Here is a 20393-nt window from a genome sequence, read left to right as displayed (position 1 = left end):
CTGAGGATGTTGCCTGTGATGATGCCTGGCCTGATGTCTCTAGTCCTGCGACATGTATTCAATCTGTACTGAACTGAGCTGTGGCCTGCTCCAGCTGTAGTGATGCCTGGCTTCGTGTCTTTCGTAGAAATTCAGTTCTGAAGCTATTTGCTTACGTTTATTGTTTGCATGATCTGTTTTTTTAAAATCTCTCTGTGCATTGAGTGTTTGATGGTCTGTTTTTTAAGGTTTCTTTGTTTTGTGGCGGCCTGTAAAATGATGAATCTCAAGATTGTATAATGTATGCGTACTTGGATAATAAATGTACTTTATACTTGAACTTCTGCACTGGTGAATTGCCTCTGCATCACTTACAGTGCAGTCTTATCCTTCGTATAGTGTGGTGACTGGAGCTACACCCTCTGGCTGGCTTTCACCTAACCCGTGTTTTACATAGTTGTACATAACCTCTCTGCTCTTATATTGTACACCCTGGCTAACGAAGGCAAGCATTCCATTTGTCCTTTTAACCAGTGATGCTGCTGCCTTAGGGAATTTTCTATTCTTCAAAACATCATTGGATTCTTTATATCCCAGTATTATTAGCCCTTCCAAAATGTAAGACCCTAAATTTTCTGGGTTAAATTCCATTTGTTGCGGCCAACTCATCAGTATTGTTCTGCAGCCAAAACTGCTTTTTTTTTTACCATCAACACCGCCATCAATTTTCGTATCAACTGTGAATTTAAGATTCACACCTCCTCTATTAACATTCATTTTACGTCCAATCGACTAAATTGTCAATTTCCCACATAGGTCCTTGTCAGCACGTGGACTGCATTAAGAGCACTATCTTCATCTACACTCCTGTTTAACTCATTGCAAAATTCAAAATCAAGAATACTCAAACCATAGTATCCATGACTGTAAATACAAATGCAAAGCATTCTTTTTAGAGCTCAGTTAGAATCTTTGCATAGATTGCCACCTGGACCTTAATCTTTCCCTTGTTACCCTTGTGCCTTTAATGTACTGATAAAATGCTTTGAAATTTACTTTAATCATGCCTACCAGTACCAGTTCATTATTCCTCTTTCCCTTCCTGCTTACATTTTATTTTCAATAGGAAAGGCAAGTACTGATTAGCAATTGTCAGCTTTATGCATGGAAAATCTTGTCTCAGGAATTTGATGGAGTTGTTTTGAAGGAGTAACCAAGAGGGGTGATGGAGTGGAGAGACGTCTCTACCAAAGGGGGTGTAAGGCTCTCCTGCCCCCTGCTAGCCTGCAGATCACCCTTGGGCAAGCTGTAGCCCCTGCTTAGCCCCTGGTCAGGGTCACATGAAGCCATGGAAGCAGGTGGTGGATGGTTGTATGAGCAGCCAGTGCATATCACGTCCTGGCTATGCGACCACAACTAACAGGCAGACAATCTCCAAAGAGTATTGACAATGGCTGGGGTGACCGGTCTTGTAAGGTCACTGTCCAGAAGAAGGCAATGGCAAACAACTTCTGCAGAAACATTTGCCAAGAAGAATCACGGTTGAAGACCATGATTGTCTACATCATAAGGCATGGCACATAGTGATGATGATAATGATGAAGGAAGTGTGTCATTCTAAGGCCGGCCTCCACAGTCAGACATACAATCTATTACATAAGTTAACAAATTAATGGTGTGTATATCTCTCAGGTGAATGTAAAAGATCCCATTACAGTAATCCAAGAAAAACAAGAACCAAAGGGTAATCATTAACCTTCATAACTGCAGGCAATTGGCAGTCAGGAAGTTTGCAGATGATATCAGAACTGGTGGTGTGGTGGAGAACTGATGAAGGTTGTCTAAGGGTTACAACAGCATCTAAGACAGCTGGAAAAGTTGGTAAAAGGAGTAGCAGATAGAATTTATCATATATGATAAGTCGGGTTGTGGGATAGAGGTACGTCTCTATCAGAGAAGGTGTAAGGCACTCCTTCCCTCTGCTAGCCCGCAGGTCACCCTTGGGCAAGGTGTAGCACCTGCTTAACCTCCCCAGACAATGTCACGTGAAGCCATGAGCAGCTAGAGCATATCACAAAGTCCAGATTGTGCGACCACTGACACCAGGCAGACAATCACTGAAGAGTATTGATAATGGCTGGGGTCACCCGCCTTGTAAAGTCACTGCCCAGAAGGCGGCAATGGCAAACCACTGCTGTAGAAAAATGTGCTAAGAACAATCATGGTCATAGGAACACACATCAAAGTTGCTGGTGAACGCAGCAGGCCAGGCAGCATCTCTAGCAAGAGGTACAGTCGACGTTTCAGGCCGAGACCCTTCGTCAGGACTAACTGAAGGAACAGCTAGTAAGAGATTTGAAAGTGGGAGGGGGAGGGGGAGATCCAAAATGATAGGAGAAGACAGGAGGGAGAGGGATGGAGCCAGGAGCTGGACAGGTGATTGGCAAAGGGGATATGAGAGGATCATGGGACAGGAGGCCCAGGGAGAAAGAAAAGGGGGAGGGGGGGGAAACTCAGATGGGCAAAGGGTATAGTCAGAAGGACAGAGGGAGAAAAAGGATAGTGAGAGAAAGAATGTGTGTATATAAATAAATAATGGATGGGGTACGAGGGGGAGGTGGGGCATTAGCAGAAGTTAGAGAAGTCAATGTTCATGCCATCAGGTTGGAGGCTACCCAGACGGAATGTAAGGTGTTGTTCCTCCAACCTGAGTGTGGCTTCATTTTTACAGTAGAGGAGGCCGTGGATAGACACGCCAGAATGGGAATGGGATGTGGAATTAAAATGTGTGGCTACTGGGAGATCCTGCTTTCTCTGGCGGACAGAGCGTAGGTGTTCAGCAAAATGATCTCCCGGTCTGCGTTGGGTCTGCTCGCTTCAGCAGCACATATACTAAAATTGGAACGATACAGAGAAGATTAGCATGGCCCCTGCGCAAGATAACACGCAAATTCGTGAAGCGTTCCATATTCGTTCACCAGCAACTTTGATGTGTGTTGCTTGAATTTCCGGCATCTGCAGAATTCCTTGTGTTTGCGTTTTTAATGGTCATAGGACATGATTGTCTACGTCATTTGACATGGCGCATAATGATGCTGATGGACCCAGGACAATGAAGAGGACTGGGAGGTTTATGTTGACTAGGTGGATCTTTACCAGACCTTTAACAAGGCCCCACATGATAGTCTGATCCAGAAGGCTGAAACACATGATTCCATTGTGAGCTCAAATTGGAGACCTGTGCACAGTGGTATCTCATAGGCATCGATGTTGGATCCAGTGTTGCTTGTCTTGCATATTAATGATTTGGAATAGAGTAGAATGTAAATGCATGTAATGTTGCCAGTCTATAGGAAGAATATAACTGAGCTAGAGAAGGAACAAAAAAGATTCACAAGGATGTTGCCTGAACTGGAGGGCTTGAGATATAAGAAAAATTGTACAGGTTGGAATTGTTTGCCTTGGAGCAAAAGAAAAAGTGAGATTGTGACATGTTAGAGGTGTGTACTGTAACACTATGCTAAACAAATATGTTTACCCTTAACATACAAATGCCTACCATTTGTTTACTTAGTAACTTGATAATGTCAAATTATAACAAAGTAATGTAATAATATCGAATTATAACAAGCCTTTTTTTTTACTTTTGGTCTAGGACCCATTTATAACTCAAGTCTCTGGGGGAGTCTTTTCTGCCTCTCAGGGAAACGTCTGTCAATAAACTTGTTTATGCCCGTTTATGCCCCACCTCCCCCTCATACCCCATCCGTTATTTGTGTGTGTATATATATTCTTTTTCTCTCTCCTTTTTCTCTCTCCTTTTTCTCCCTCTGTCCCTCTCACTATACTCCTTGCCCATCCTCTGGATCCTCCCCCTTTCTTTCTCCCTAGGCCTCCTGTCCCATGATCCTCTCATATCCCTTTTGCCTATCACCTGTCCATCCCTCCCCCTCCTGTCTTCTATCATTTTGGATCTCACCGTCCCCCTCCCACTTTCAAAACTCTTACTAGCTCTTCTTTCAGTTAGTCCTGACGAAGGGTCTCGGCCCAAAACATCGCCTGTACCTCCTCCTATAGATGCTGCCTGGCCTGCTGTGTTCACCAGCAACTTTTATGTGTGTTGCTGTCAATAAACGTTTTTGTTTTAATACAGAATTCCATATAAAAGTTATGAAAAGTTGACCTCTGAGCATAGGGAGTTAAGAAGATGTGCGCCTCAACTTGCTGAGAGTTCTAGGCAGATCATCTCCATATAATGAAGACTCCTCTGTGCAGCTGTCCTAGACATATATGCATCTTTGTGCTATCACTTATCTTCCTTACCCATATCTCATTTGTTCCAACTGAGCTAATTACACAGCCAATCTTCGTATTCTCCTTAGATTCAAAATAGATAGCCTACCCTTTATGATACCATCTCTTATCGTAGTACAGGTCCACAATCCCTTATCCGAAATCCTTGGGGCCAGTTGCATTTTGGAATTCAGAAAATTGATAATTATATTGATAATTAATCTGGTTCAGTGCGATGGACTTTAGGACCCGGGGGAGCTCCAGACCTACACATATCCTTTCGTAAATTTCAAATCATCTCTAGATTACTTATAATACCTAATACAATGTAAATGCTATGTAATTAGTTGTTATACTGTATTGTTTAGGGAATAATGACAAGAAAAAAAGTCTGTACATGCTCAAACAATGAGTGCTGGTGAGAGAACTTCCAGGTTTTCCCGATTCACGCTCTTTTACAAATACTATTACAGTTTATTTATAGAGTAATATACTGATAAATGAAATAGTGGGATAATTATAGACCATAAATACACTCGTACATTTTATTTCCAACAAAAACATTTAATAAAACATAAAAATATACAGCTTCAAACAAACCGAATCAGACTTATGGTAAATGACTTATTGGAATAAAAGTAGAATGTAAATACTGTAGGACAAATACAGGTTCAAACTAAGCTAAGTACGTACAGGTACCTCTAGTTAAGTTGCATTACATATAACTTCTCATCTTCTCTTTGTACTTCATATCTTTGTGCTGGTCAGGAGAAGACAGAGATGCTGTCACTTTTTGTGGAACACATCACTTTGGGAGTTAAAGAAATACATGATAAATTAGAGAACAAGACTGCATTCTACACGGGTCAACTTGCAAAGAGTTTGAACAGTAACTCTGATATGAGATCCCGAGGGCTCTTTCGGGCTATGATTCAGGTCCTCAGGGACTGTAAAAGTAGTGCAGGATGGCTGTTCTTCAGGTATGATCTGAAAGAATGTACAATTTGCTTAGGAGAACTCACGATCCCATCCTGCTTCCATGCGATCATTTTTATTGTTTAAAATGTATAAAGCGGTGGCTTGAATCAGAACAACGACTCTGCCCACTGTGCCGTACTTCATGAGATGGTGATTATGTACCAGCGGTAACAGAAGAAAAGAGTGAAGCTGTAGCAAAATTAGTCATATTTCGCAAGAGGTGTGATGCATTTTTCGTAGCTTCGGTTTCCATGGTCTGCTTCAAAGATGACTTGCCACCAACAAAAGAAGTGGTTGATGATCTGCTGTCTCTGCTAGTTATTCAAAAGTCAGGGCAATCCAATGACTCACAGAAAGATCATTACTTTACCAGTAATCGTTCATCATTTTATGAAGCAGTTGATCAAAATCCTGTTGTTCGTTCCATTGTTCTTAAGTTGTTATTAAGCACCTGCAGTGCTATCTGTCTGGCTCAAGAGGGAGAATTCCTTCAGGTGCACATTCAGCACAAGCGTGAAGATACAACAATAGAAACCTTACAGTTTGTTGCCAGAATTCGCCTCTGTTTTGATGCTGTTTCCCAACTTCTTTGTACAAAACAAGACACATTGGCTGAGGATTCAAAATATGTACGTGTAAAAGAAACTTTCCTGCAAAGGATTAAGTGTATGATTCTCAATGGAGGAAATGATTGGTTCAAGATTTACCTTGTGTGAAAGCTGTTCTGTTTGAATGGGGATGCTGGTCTTTTCAGAGATTTAAGCTTATTGAGAGTTAGCAGATCTTCCATTATCTGTTCAACTGTTAACAAGTAATTTAACTGCGCAGGTGCAGGTTTTCGTCTTTTGTCGGTAATTGGAACAGGGTCATTAGGTCTCCTCCTTAGCTTCCTAATCGTTATTGACCTTACCTCCATAGAATCTCCTCTGAGTTCCATTGTTAGCCTCTCATTCTCAATCATCTTTTTCTTTTCTGCTAACTCAATCTTTTTATCTTCAAATTACTTCACTGCTGCTTTCTTCTCTTTAATATAATTCCTTTCCACTTGTTCTGTCTGCAGTTACAGAAAAAGCTCTGCACTTCGTATTCTTTCCCTGTATTGTTGATCTAGTTTCTTCATCCTTTTCTGATACTCCTGCAAAGTGCCTTCCTGTAACTGCTTAGCTGTCTCTTGAGAGATGTCAATTTCTCCTGGTACATCTGCTCTTTTACTTCCAGGTAGTCTTCATCATTCTACTTATTGGCAATATCTGTCTCCCTTGCATCCACTGTGTCTTCATCCGAGTCATGGCCATGGATACTGCATTTGTCCTCGTCGTTGACGCTGTCTGGCTCCTCCTCGTCGTCGTAATAGTCAACAATGGGTGAGAGGAGATCTGTGGACATCTTCCCCGCCAAGCTGTCCTCCTTTGTTGACACACGTAGTGCCTTGATGGTGTGCCAATCCAACTGAATTTTCCTGAGCCACTCACGTCCCGGCAACAGTGATCCTCCATTTTTCAGTACATAGAGGTTCAGCTGCTGTGTTTTGTCTCCGCAAGTCACTGTCACTTTAATTTTACCTTTGGGACGCACATTCTGTCCTGTGTAAGCCTTTAGCAGTAGTTTAGTTCGTTTCAGAGGTGTGTGTGAAAACAGTCATTTGTAGTCGTGTACAGAGATCACTGTTAAAGCTGAGCCTGTGCCCAACTCCATTTTCAGTCTCACGCCTGCCAATTGTGGAGTGATCCTTATTACTCTTCGATCATCTGTCTCTTTCACGCTGTGAAGTTGCCGACAAGACAATTCACTTTTGTCTGAGTCGTTTTCATCAGAACTGCTTTCTTTCATTTTGTACACATTGTTGTATTTTCCTTTCCAGGGTTTCTTGTTTCTCTGTATTTTGCCCTTTTCCTGCTGTTTACTAGCTTTGCAGACTCTGCCAGTGTGGCCCTGTTTGCCACAGTTTCGGCGTTCTTTATCTTTAAACCAACAACCATCAGGGTCATGTGACCTATTCCCACAACGGTAACATTTCTTTCCTTCATTTCTGTGCAGTGACATTCTATTCGTAGCATATTCCAGAGATTTTTGTTGTATCTCTGAAGCACCTCGTGCGGCTGTTTCTAATGATATTGAGATGTTTAGCACTTTCTCGAATGTAAGGTCTCTTTCGCCCAGGAGCTTCTTCTGTGTGGTTTCACAGTGCATGCCACACCCTAACCTGTCCCTCAATGCGTCCGATAGACCAGCTCCAAGTTGACAATGTTCTAATAATTTGCGCAATTCAGCACAATATTCAGAAATGCTTTCATTTTTGCTCTGATTCCGATTGTGAAATTTAAATCTTTTACCAGTAACCAGTGGTTTGGGGGTTAAATGCTGCTGGAGAGTGTCTACTATTCGTTTGAACGTTCTGTCAGCTGGCTTTTCAGGGGTTAATAAGCTCCGTAGCAGGCCGTATGTTTTTGTTCCTATAATACTGAGTAAGACGCTAGCTTTCTTTTCATCCTTAACACCATTAGCCTCACAACATAACTCCACTCTTTCAATGTAAGTTGCCCAGTCCACAATGCCACTATCAAATGCCATAATGGTTCCAATCATCGGCAATCTTTGTTATGTTAATTAAGCTCCGTTTTTCCCTTATTTTCCTTTTTGACTCGTGTCCTTTTTGCACCCGCCACGAGCGCACTCTGTCTAGATGTGTGTGTGTGTGTGTGTGTGTGTGTGTGTGTGTGGCTCATTTTTATCTCCCTTCTGGGGCAGTCAGACCCTTAGTCCCTTGGGGTCAGCGCCGGCTGTGTTCTTGGCTGGACGTGCTGCGGCTCTGACGGTGTCTCTTGGTCTCCTGACGTTCCCGACCCCGACTGTGCTCCTGCTTCCTTTCAGATTCACGGCCTTGCTCTGCCTCCTTCTGCTACTCCTTGGCTCGTTCCTTGAGCTCTTCTTCCGAGTGTCGTTATCAATTAAAACACAGTGTTCCGATATGATGTTGGTTCATTAACCTCGTTGCCAATTTGCTGCGTATGTGGCCTGGTTACACAGCAATGCTATTAATAAAAACGCTGGAGACGGGAGCTAAGGTTCATGGTTCTTTACTGGCAGAAACCGAACTCGGCACACACGTACAGATCAATACACGCCTAATAGCGCATGTTCAATATGCACCTAATAGCGCATTCAACGACGTGTTACTAAAACATAAAGTAGTCCCTTATTACACTGTAGGCAATACAGTACAATAATGATTCTTCATTGTTGCTGATCAAGATGCCTAACTTGAGGCAGTCCCACTTGCCTATGTTAGACCCATATCCTGCTGTTTTTCTTCTATCCGTGTATCTGTATAAGTGTCAGTTAAATGTTGTAAATATTCCTCTCTCTACTACTTCTCTGACAGTCATTGCTTATATCCACCATGCTCTGTGTGAAAAACAAAATTACCTCTCCAACACTCTTTAACTCTTTCCTCTCTCACTTTAAAACTCAGTGAAGGAGATTTTTGTGACTGGGGAAACAAGTTTCCAGGCAAAATTATTTGGTTGGGGGTGGGGTGTAACTCTTATATAAGATAGCATAAATTCAATAGATCATTAAATCCTAAGGAAGTAGAAAAATCAGGGACAGACTAATTCAGAGACAGAATCTTTGAGGAGTTAACATTGATGCTATTTATACAGCTTTTGATAATGACTCACATGGCATGATGATCAAAAAACAGAAATTTAAGAGAGAGAAACAAAATGGAGCCAAGTCTGGAAGCAAGGTGTAAACACAGAAAAACTGTTTATCTGAATGGAAGGCTGGAAGCACTGGGGTTCCACACAGTTTAGTATTCAATATTTGTTTTGTTTATTGCTCTGTGTATGGATGAATTACAACATAGAGCACAAGAACAGGCCCTTTGGCCCATGAGACCTGTGCCAGCTATGATGCTAATTTAAACTGTACTTTTGTCTATAGTTTCCATTCCCTGTCCATGCACAGTCAGCAAAGCTCCATTCTTTCTCTGTACACAGTCTATAACTCTCCGTTCCCTGTCTGTACATGATCTGTAACCCTCTGATCCCTGTCCGTACGCAGTCTGTAACCCACCGTTCTCTGCCCGTACGCGGTCTGAAACTCTCCGTTCTCTGTCCGTACGCGGTCTGTAACTCTCTGTTCTCTGTCCGTAACCCTCCGTTCCCTGTCCGTACACGGTCTATAACTCTCCGTTCTCTGCCCGTACGCAGTCTATAACTCTCCGTTCTCTGTCCGTACCCGGTCTGCAACTCTCCGTTCCCTGTCAGTACACGGTCTGTAACTCTCCGTTCCCTGTCGGTACACGGTCTGTAACACTTCGTTCCCTGTCCGTACGCAGTCTGTAACTCTCCGTTCTCCGTCCGTAACTCTCCGCTCTCTGTCGGTACGCGGTCTATAACTCTCCGTTCTCTGTCTGTACCCGGTCTGCAACTCTCCGTTCCCGTCCATACATGGTCTGTAACTCTCCGTTCTCTGTCCGTATGCGGTCTCTAACTCTCCGTTCTCTGTCCGTACATGGTCTGTAACTCTCCGTTCTCTGTGAGTACGTGGTCTGTAACTCTCCATTCTCTGTCCGTATGCGGTCTGTAACTCTCCGTTCCCTGTCTGTACGCGGTCTGTAACTCTCCATTCTCTGTCCATATGTGGTGTATAACTCACAATTCTCTGTCCATACATGGTCTGTAACACTCCGTTCCCTGTCGGTACGCGGTCTGTAACTCTCCATTCTCTGTCCTTATGCGGTGTATAACTCACAATTCTCTGTCCATACATGGTCTGTAACACTCCGTTCCCTGTCGGTACACGGTCTGTAACTCTCTGTTCTCTGTCCGTTCGCGGTCTGTAACTCTCCCTTCCCTGTCGGTATGCGGTCTGTAACTCTCCGTTCTCTGTCCCTACGCGGTCTGTAACCCTCCGTTCCCTGTCCGTACGCGGTCTGTAACTCTCTGTTCTCTGTCCGTAACCCTCCGTTCCCTGTCCGTACACGGTCTATAACTCTCCGTTCTCTGCCCGTACGCAGTCTATAACTCTCCGTTCTCTGTCCGTACCCGGTCTGCAACTCTCCGTTCCCTGTCAGTACACGGTCTGTAACTCTCCGTTCCCTGTCGGTACACGGTCTGTAACACTTCGTTCCCTGTCCGTACGCGGTCTGTAACTCTCCGTTCTCCGTCCGTAACTCTCCGCTCTCTGTCGGTACGCGGTCTATAACTCTCCGTTCTCTGTCTGTACCCGGTCTGCAACTCTCCGTTCCCGTCCATACACGGTCTGTAACTCTCCGTTCCCTGTCGGTACCCGGTCTGTAACTCTCCGTTCCCTGTCTGTACGCGGTCCGTAACTCTCCGTTCTCTGTCTGTATGCGGTCTCTAACTCTCCGTTCTCTGTCCGTACATGGTCTGTAACTCTCCGTTCTCTGTGAGTACGTGGTCTGTAACTCTCCATTCTCTGTCCGTATGCGGTCTGTAACTCTCCGTTCCCTGTCTGTACGCGGTCTGTAACTCTCCATTCTCTGTCCGTATGTGGTGTATAACTCACAATTCTCTGTCCATACATGGTCTGTAACACTCCGTTCCCTGTCGGTACGCGGTCTGTAACTCTCCATTCTCTGTCCGTATGCGGTGTATAACTCACAATTCTCTGTCCATACATGGTCTGTAACACTCCGTTCCCTGTCGGTACGCGGTCTGTAACTCTCTGTTCTCTGTCCGTTCGCGGTCTGTAACTCTCCCTTCCCTGTCGGTATGCGGTCTGTAACTCTCCGTTCTCTGTCCCTACGCGGTCTGTAACCCTCCGTTCCCTGTCCGTACACGGTCTGTAACCCTCCGTTCCCTGTCCGTACACGGTCTGTAACCCTCTGTTCCTTGTCCGTACGTGGTCTGTAACTCTCCGTTCTTTGGCCGTATACATTCTGTAACCCTCTGTTCCCTGTAAGTATGCAGTCTGTAACTCTCCGTTCTCTGGCTGTATGTGGACTGTAACCCTCCGTTCCCTGTCCGTACGCGGTCTGTAACCCTCCGTTCCCTGGGCGTACGCGGTCTTTAACCCTCCGTTCCCTGTCCGTACGCGGTGTCTAACCCTCCATTCCCTGTCAGTACGCGGACTGTAACTCTCCGTTCCCTGTCCGTACACGGTCTGTAACTGTCCGTTCTCTGTCAGTACACGGTCTGTAACTCTCTGTTCTCTGTCGGTACACTGTCTACAATTCTCCTTTCTCTGTCCATACATGGTCTATATCTCTCCGTTCTCTGTCTGTACATGGTCTATAACTCTCCGTTCCCTGTCCATACACGGTCTATAACTCGCTGTTCTCTGTCTGTACACAGTCTATAACCCTCTACTCTCTGTATGTACATGGTCCATAACCCTCTATTCTCTGTCTGTGCATGGTCTTCACTCTCTGGAATCTGATATTTCCACTCTGGAAGTAAAGGCTCTTTCATCGGGACTACCATAGTTCATAACAATACAAAAATTGACCATGTGATTGATATGGGCACAAACTGTTCAGACTGCAAGATAAAGATGTGCAGGAAAAAGAGCAAATGCAATTTAATGCAGAGAGATGTGAGGTAAAATGCAATGAAATAATGGAATACTAAACCATTAGAAAGATACTGAATGCAATCAGGAACAAATGGGCCTTTCAGATTATGCTCATAAATGCTTAAAAATAGAAGAACAGTTTAGTTGAAAGATATAAGGAAATGCCACTTTATTATTTGAGGCACAGAATATAATAACAAAAAGGTTATGCCAGAACTGTATACAATACTTGGTAAGACATAACTTGGGAAATGTATACAGTTCTGGTCACCACTCTGAACAGGAAGGATGTGGTGAGTATCTGGAACAACATGTTAGAGGAAGCTGCAAGAGGTGTGTTCAATTACGTCTGAAAGATATTGGGACAGCTATATGCTTGGAATGATTTGGAGGGAAATGAGACAAATGCAGTCCATGTGACTTGCTCTGGTAGGGATGGATGAGTTTCATTGAAGTATCTGTTTTCAATATTGTACAATTATATGAGAACTGGAGAACACGTAGAGAAAATATACCACGACTGGAAATTAGTAGCTACAAGGAATAACCAGATGAGCTTGATTGTTTGGTAAGAATTAAGAAAGCTGTTCTAATTTTACACACATAAAATACTGGAGGAACTCAGCAGGTCAGGCAGCATCAATGGAAAGGCTTACTTGAATCAATTCTATCCCCTTGGCTCAGTCCATTCCAATCTACATCCATGACACTTCACATTCTCATGATCTGCTCAACAACTTTCAATTCCCTGGCCCTGCCCACATCATTTTCACCATAAATGCCCAGTCCCTATACAATTCTATCCCCCATAAAGAAGGCCTTAAAGCTCTCCACTTTTTTTCTCAACAGAAGATACAACATGCTCACCTCCATTACCACCCTCCTCTGTTAGAACTACTCCTTGCCTTCAACAATTATTCTTTTGGCTCTTCCCACTTTCTCCAAACTCAACAGGAAGCCATGGGTCTCATGGGTCTCCGCATGGGTCTCAGTTATGTCTGCCTTTTCATTGCTACATGGAACTGGAACATTCCATGTTCCAAGACTTCCCTGGTAATGCTCCCCAACTCTTCCTACACTACATTGGCATCTGCATTGGTGCAACTTCATGCACCCATGCTGAACTTGTCAATTTCATCAATTTTGCCTCCAACATCTACCCTGCCCTTAAATTCACTTGCTCCATTTCTGACACACCCCTCTCCTTTCTTGATTTTTCTGTCTCCAATGCTGGAGACAAATGGCCTACTGATATCTTTTATAAATCTACCAATACCCGTGGCTATCTTGATCATATTTCTTCCCACCCTGCTTGCTGTAAAAGAATGCTATTTCCCTGTCTCAGTTCCTTCATCTCCATCACATCTGTTTCCAACATGAGGCTTTTCTTTCCAGGGCATCCGAGATGTCCTCCTTCTTTGAAGAATGAGGTTCCCTTTCCTCCATCATTGATGTTGCTCTCACCATTTCCAAGACATTCGTGCTCACCCCATCTTCCTGCTGCCTTAACAGGGATGGAGTTGCTTTTGCCCTCACCTAGCACCCATGAGCCTCCGCATCCAACACATCATTGTCTGCAACCTCTGCCATCTCCACAGGGTTCTTACCACCTAACACATCTTTACTGTCCCCCATACTCTCTGCTGGCATTACTCCCTTTGTGATTCACATGTCCATTTGCTCCCTCCCTACTGATCCCCCTCCTGGTACATATCAGCAACAGGCAACAGAAATGCTACACTGCCCACTCACTTCCTCCCTCACCTCCATTCAGGATCACAAACAGTCCATCCATGTGAAGCAACGCATCACCCGTGAATCTGTTGGGGTTGTCTGTCGTATCCAGTGCTCTTGATACAGCCTCTTCTACACTGGTAAACACTAATGTTAATTGGTACCTCCGCTCCATCTGCCAAAAGTGGAATTCCCTGGTGGCCAACCATTTTAATTCTATCTCCATTCCCATTCCCACACGTTGGCCCATGGCCTCCTCTTTTACCACAATGAGGCCACACTCAGGGTGAGGAGCAACACCACATATTCTGTTTGGGTAGCCTCCAACCTGATAGCATCAATTCCTCCTTCCAGTAAAAATTACTTTTATTTCCTCTTCCCTCTTCTTCTATTCCCCAATTTGGCTTCTTACTTGCTTACCTCCTCCTCCTCCTGGTGCCCGTCCTTCTTCTTATTCTTCCATGGTCCACTTTCCTCTCCTATCAGATTCCTTCTTCTCCAGCCTTTTACATTTCTTATCGAGCTGGCTTCACCTATCACCTTTCAGCTAGTTCTCCTTTCTGTCCTCCCACTTTATTTTATTCTGGCATGTTCCCGCTTCCTGTCCACTCCTGAAGAAGGGTCTCGGCCCAAAACGTAGGTACTGCCTGGACTGCTGAGTTCCTCCAGCATTTTGTCTGTTGTTACTCTGGATTTCCAGCATCTGCAGAATCTCTTGTGTTCCTAATGTTACATTTCTCACTTAATTGAAGTGTATGAGATTATGAGGGGGCTGAATAGAGAATGAGAAAAAGATATGCCAATCTGAGCACATGGATAGTCAATGACTGGGAGGATTACAAGGAGATGAGGAAACAAAATCTCTCTCGTAAAGGGTGATAGGAATTTGGAACTCAGTGACTGAACGGATGAATAAATGTTTATCACATTTTAGCTATGTAGATAAGAACATAAAGAGTTGTTAATGAATGGCTATGGAACTAGTTCTATAGGGAAATAGGATAGATAGATCTATTTTTATTAGCACTGACAAGGCCTTCTCTGCCTTAACCTTTCTGTGGGTCTATTTCTTCTATTCCCCATGAGAATTCACTGCCACGTCAGTATTCAGAACCAAGTTCTAAGAAGAGAGCAAGATGCCCTCAGAAGCTTTCCAGACCATATACTTCCCTTTTTCTGTCTGTTCACCCATTGCTTGGTCTCTCTCTGCCTATACTCTCAGCTGTAAGATGACCACCTTGTGAAGCATGCTTTCTACAACACACAGAGTCTTGTCAATAGTGTGCAATGACATTAAGCTAAACCTTGATATCCTTTGACCGTTAATACTTCTGGCACCTGCAGTTTCTGAGATATGGAATATCCTAGATATTTTCCACATGGCACAAGATACTCGTTCTGCAAGCTGTTACCCTGACATGCCTCTATTCAAAGGTAAGCTTTTTTTTTAAGCAAAAATAAACAGTTTTTAAAAACAAAAAGTACTTACCAGCAACCTTTCCTTGTTCTGAACTCATCCAGTGAGGATTATCCTTACCATCTTGTGAAACCTTACTGTTTTTCAAACTATCGTCCTTCATCATCTAATCTCAATGCTCTATCTCTACTCTAAGGTTTTGCCATGTCTTGTCCTTTTTCTTGATTGCTCCAAGAGAAACACCAGAGTGGGTGTTACTAACAGTTGGTATATTTAGCCTACCAAAAGCCCCAACTCACTCATACTGCAGATACAATGCTGCAGATGCTGGAGACGGCCACAAGACCATCAGCTGGATGCACTGAGCAGGCTGAGCAGCATCTCTGGGTGTAACGGATCAATGGTCATTTCTGACACTTCCTTTCCTTTTCCAGATCAGTCTCTCTCTTCGAAGACAAACTACCAACTGATATTTCCTACAAACCCACTGACTCCAGGAGATACCTCTTCCCATCCTATCTCTTGTAAGGGTGCCAGCCCATTTTCAGCATTGGGTCTTGAGATGAAGCCTGCAGTTCCAGGACATCTGAAAAGTCCTCCTTTCTCAGAAAATGCAACTTCCCTTCTATTGTGGTTGATAGAGCCCTCTCTCACATTTCCTCTGTTTCTTGTACTTCTGCTCTCACCCCACCCTTCTGCATACAGGACAGAGATAGTCTAAGTCCAAGCACAAACTAGTGACCAAGTCACAGTTTCAAGATTTTTTAGTGTCATTTCCAGTACGCAAGTGTAAAGGAGAATGAAATAATTGTTTCTCTGGATCCGATGCAGCACAAAAAAACAACACTATAAAATGAGGAACACAATAATCATAAAACACAATCAACATAAATACATAAGATAGCTTGTATACATAGATTCATTGTCCATAAATTGACGCTAGGCACAGGTGTGCCTATACATACTACAAGGCGACTCTGTCTGGAATGGCTATTCTGAACTTCCGATTGCATGCCATTTCAATTCCCCTTCCCATCCCCACACTAATCTGTCTATCCCCAGCCTTCTCCATTGCCAGGATGAAGCCCAGTGCAAGCTACAGAAAGAACACCTCATATTCCTGAAGAATGATTGCTGAAATAAATTTCCAACGAGGGAAATCCTTCACACTCACACCATTCTAGTTCTTCATTCAATTTCCTTCTCCCTATTTTAAAAAGCTTACAACCTGAGTAGTAATTCCAAACCATGACCCATCAAGTTTCATTCTTTCCATTTAGCTCTTAATTTCCAGGATTCTTGCTTTTCTTCCCTCTGTGTCTTTTCAAGAAATATCAGAATGTTTGACAGCCAGTGGGATTCCCTTTGAAGCCCCTCTTTGTCAGTGGAGTACTGAAAGTATGCTGCACTGCCAAGGGATCCTTAATTTAAACAAACCATCAAAAGAAACCCTCCAGCTAACTTTTCAGGTGGACATAATCCCACGGAAACACTTAGAGGCACACTTCAGTTCCCAGTGTCCCGGTCAAGACTTCCTCTCAACAAAATTGATGAACTGCCCATTGTCTTTCTGGAACATGTTCTGTTAATCGCCAAGTTTGCATATTACAAAAGTGAATTCACTTCATTAATATTTTAAACTTAGAATAATTTTAAACCAGAATAATGTCCCTTCTTCTTTAATGCTCATTTATCTGTTTCCCAACCATTCTCTCTTGCATATTGTTACAGCCGTTCAATCGTCCATGAGCAACTCCTTTGAGTGAATTGCCAATGGTGATTTAGGTTGCTAATCATCTGAGAGTAATGTGGAAGATATCCTTCAAAGGTTTCAAAGGTACATTTAATGTCAGAGAAATATATGCAATATACATTCTGAAATTCTTTTTCTTTGCAAACATCCACGAAAACAGAGTGCCCCAAAGAATGAATGACAGTTAAATGTTAGAACTCTGACGTCGGCCCCCCCAACTCCCTCCCCCCCGCCACGCATAAGCAGCAGCAAAGCAACAATCCCCCTCCCCCAGCAGCAAAAAAAGCATCGGCACCCCCCCCCGCCACCTAGCACTCAAGCATGCAGCAAAGCATCAATAAAGACACAGACTTGCAGTACCCCAAAGACTACTCGTTCACCCAGTAGTTCAACATACCACAGGTTCTGTCTCTTGCTAACAAGGGAAAAAGATGTATCTCCATTTCACAAGCTTACTAAAGGAAGGTGGCTAATCTTGACTTGAGTTCACTGTTTACTATTGTATCTGTAGGAATGCAGTGGAACTGGAGACTAGACCTGCATCACATTCCTACATGCTGCCAACCACTAACGCTCATATGTTTTGCCACCGCTGGAGGATTTGTTTGGTGGCTTCATGCTTCTAATGGGAAGTTTTAATGAACAGGAATTCAAGTGAAAGTTTGGCTGTGAAGGTGCTTGACTTGCACATCCACTGAGTAACACTTCTCATTAGAGCACAGCGCAGACTTATAGTGTGAATCGGCAGAGAAAGAGGCCCATCAACTGCTTAGCTATGCCTATGCCTATCAATAGAGTGCTGGGAAGTTACGCTGAACACTTACACATTAAGGTTAGCCTAAAAGTTCAAAGTTCAAAGTAAATTTTATTATCAAAGTACATAGAGTATATGTCAACATATTCAATCCTGAGATTAATTTTCCTGTGGAACTTCTCGGCGAATCTATAGAATAGTTACTATAACAGGATCAATGAAAGATCAATTCAAGTGCAGAAGACAGCAAACTGTGCAAATGCATATAGAAGTAGAGAGCAGTAAGTAACGAGAACATGCGATAACAAGATAAAGAATCGATAAGGTGAGATCATTGGTTGTGGGGCATCTCAATGGATGGGCAAGTTGGTGATCTGCCGATGCTGGAAATCCATGCAACACACATAAAATGTTGGAAGAACTCAGCAGGCCAGGCAGCATCTATGGAAGAGAGTACAGTTGACGTTTTGGGCCGAGACCCTTTGGCAGAACTTTAGTTATCCTCTTTTGTTCAAGAGCCTGATGGTTGTGGTGTAGTATCTGTTCTTGAACCAGGTGGTGCGAGTCCTGAGGCTCCTGTACCTTCTACCTGATGGCAGCAGCAAGAAAAGAACATGGCCTGGGTGGTGAGGATCTCTGATGATGGATGCTGCTTTCCTATGATAGCGTTTCATGTGGATGTGCTCAATGGTTGAGAAGGTTTTACCAAGATGTACTGGGCAAAATCCAGTACCTTTTATTGGATTTCATAATACTGAGGTATTATCTTTAAATCTAGCCATCTTATTAAAGCAAGAATGGAAGGCAGTACAGAAAGTCTGGAAAGAATCTACAAAAATAGCTCCAATGGATGAGGCACCACAATTACAAGAATAGGTCAGAGAAGCCATAACGTTTTTCTTCAGAGAGACGACTAAGGACAGATTTGATCAAATTGAATAAAATATATACAAATTGGGATAGTGAGGGACTGTTTCCTTTGGTAAAAAGTTTGAGGACTACGAATCACAGATATTAAAGTTTTTCTTTAAAAAAGTATGATTGAAATACAGAATACATTCAATAGCCACTTTATTAGGTTCACCAGCTTGTAAACGCAAATATCTAATCAGCCAATCATGGTGGCAGCAATTCAGTGCATAACAAAGCACGCAGACATGGTCAAGAAGTTCAGCTGCTGTTCAGAACAAATATCAGAGTGGGAAAGAATTGTGATCTAAGTGACTTTGACCATGAAATCATTGTAGGTACCAGCCGTGGTGTATCTCAGAAACTACTGATCTCCTGGGATTTTCATGCACAATAGTCTCTAGAATTTACAGAGAATGGTATGAAAAGCAAAAACAAAATATCCAGCGAGCAGCAGTTCTGTGGGTGAAAGTGCTTTGTTAAAGACAGGGGTCAAAGGAGAATGGCCAGGCTGGTTGAAGTTGACAACAAGGCGATATTAACTCAGATAATCATGTGTTATAATAGTGGTGTGCAGAAGGGCATCTCTGAATGCCCAACATGTTGAACATTGGAGCAGATAGTCTACAGCAGCTGAATATAACACCAGGTTCCACTCTTGTGCCTAAGAAAGTAGCCACTGAATGTATTCTCATTGGGCACCCAAAGACTCTCTGTGTTAATCAGGATGTTTGACTGTGTGGGAAATGCCACTCAGAAAGATACTACATATTTTGTTCAGGAACTGTACATTATGTGGTATTTACTTGTAAAGGTTGGTGTGTGCACCACTACAAATGATGGATGTGCTCCTTTTATTTCCTTTCATTCGTTATCTGTTGTTTGTTATTGGAAATTAAACAGAAACAGAACTGCAGGAGAGGAGAGAACAAGTTGATGATCACAACAGACAACACGTGACACCAGACAGCAGAACTAGAGATGAAAATGGACTAGTAGAGAGAAGAGTGAGGAAATGTGCAAGTGAAGTAGAATTAACACAGGAAACAGAAAGAACAGCTATAGCACTAACAAAGAGTGAGACAAAGAGATGGGCAAGAAAAATTCAGAACAATTTAAACAATACAAGAAATTAACCAGAGATCAGGGTAACTAAGAGGTAAATGGGATTGAGAGGGATATGTGGTTATGGCCCAAGTACCAAAAGAGAAACACTGAAATGGATCAACAGTTCACTGACTTTTAATAGGAACTGTGCAGAAATAAAGGGAAGAACAACAATAAAACTTACATCACCAGGGCTGTGAACTAGAACTGTCAAACTAAAGCTAGCGCTGATATAGTGGCTCAGCAGTAAAAATGCATTAAATAATTACTGCTCCTTAACAGCATCAATCTAAATGATAGTCTTCTTTCCCAGGTTCAGGACAATGGTCAACAGGGAGCACCGACTTTGCTCTGTTTTGGTCAAGTCTTGACAAGACTGAAAGGAGAGGAAGGGAGCAAAATACCTCCAGAATGAAGCACTAATTGTCTGGTACGTGCATGCTCATGAGCACGACTGCTGAACCTGTTCCGCAGCCCGTCTGAGAGTCTGCGGTGGTGACAGGGCCCCCCCTTTGTAGGCGCAACTCCCAAGACGACAGACCTGTGTCTGCTGGAAGTCCTAGATGAGATACCTGTACAGCATATCATGGACCGGAACCCTTCCCAATCCATGAGATACTGACCTGTGACCTGCAACTGGCGAAGAACCAGAACATGTCGCACAGAATAAATCACAGACCCATCCACCAAGCAGGGAGCTGGGGTGACTGGAGCAAGGGCAGAAGTCGTGACTGGCTTGAGCTACAATCATTGTTGATTGTAGGTGCAACCTATATGAGACCTTATTGATAACCTCCTCCACTATAAATAGTCCCATATGGGGACAATTTGCGGCTCTTGACTTTCAAGGGAAGATCGCTAGACTTCAACCAGACTTTCTCCCCTGGGTTGAGAGGTCTCAGCTGTGGGTGGTGCTGGTCAACCTG

The 20393-nt window shown here is 43.3% G+C and overlaps 1 protein-coding gene and 1 non-coding gene across 4 annotated transcripts in view; one reads left to right on the top strand and one right to left on the bottom strand.

Moving 5' to 3' along the window:
• LOC134352935 (cysteinyl leukotriene receptor 1-like) overlaps window positions 1-20393 on the bottom strand; it is a 75716-nt gene that overhangs the window by 10797 nt on the left and 44526 nt on the right. The window contains exon 3 of one of the 3 annotated variants that reach the window (XM_063060583.1): window positions 4972-5032. The exons of the other annotated variants lie outside the window; for them this stretch is intronic. The gene's annotated coding sequence lies outside the window, so the exon portion shown is untranslated. The remainder of the gene's footprint in view (window positions 1-4971; window positions 5033-20393) is intronic. 3 annotated transcript variants of the gene reach the window in all.
• LOC134353440 (U6 spliceosomal RNA) lies at window positions 2848-2953 on the top strand. The gene has a single exon (XR_010019630.1). It is a non-coding gene; the product is annotated as a U6 spliceosomal RNA (small nuclear RNA).

Source organism: Mobula hypostoma, chromosome 10, assembly GCF_963921235.1.
Source record: "Mobula hypostoma chromosome 10, sMobHyp1.1, whole genome shotgun sequence".
NCBI lineage: Eukaryota > Metazoa > Chordata > Chondrichthyes > Myliobatiformes > Myliobatidae > Mobula > Mobula hypostoma.
Note: the sequence above shows the minus strand (reverse complement) of the source record. Positions and strands in the feature narration are given on the sequence as shown.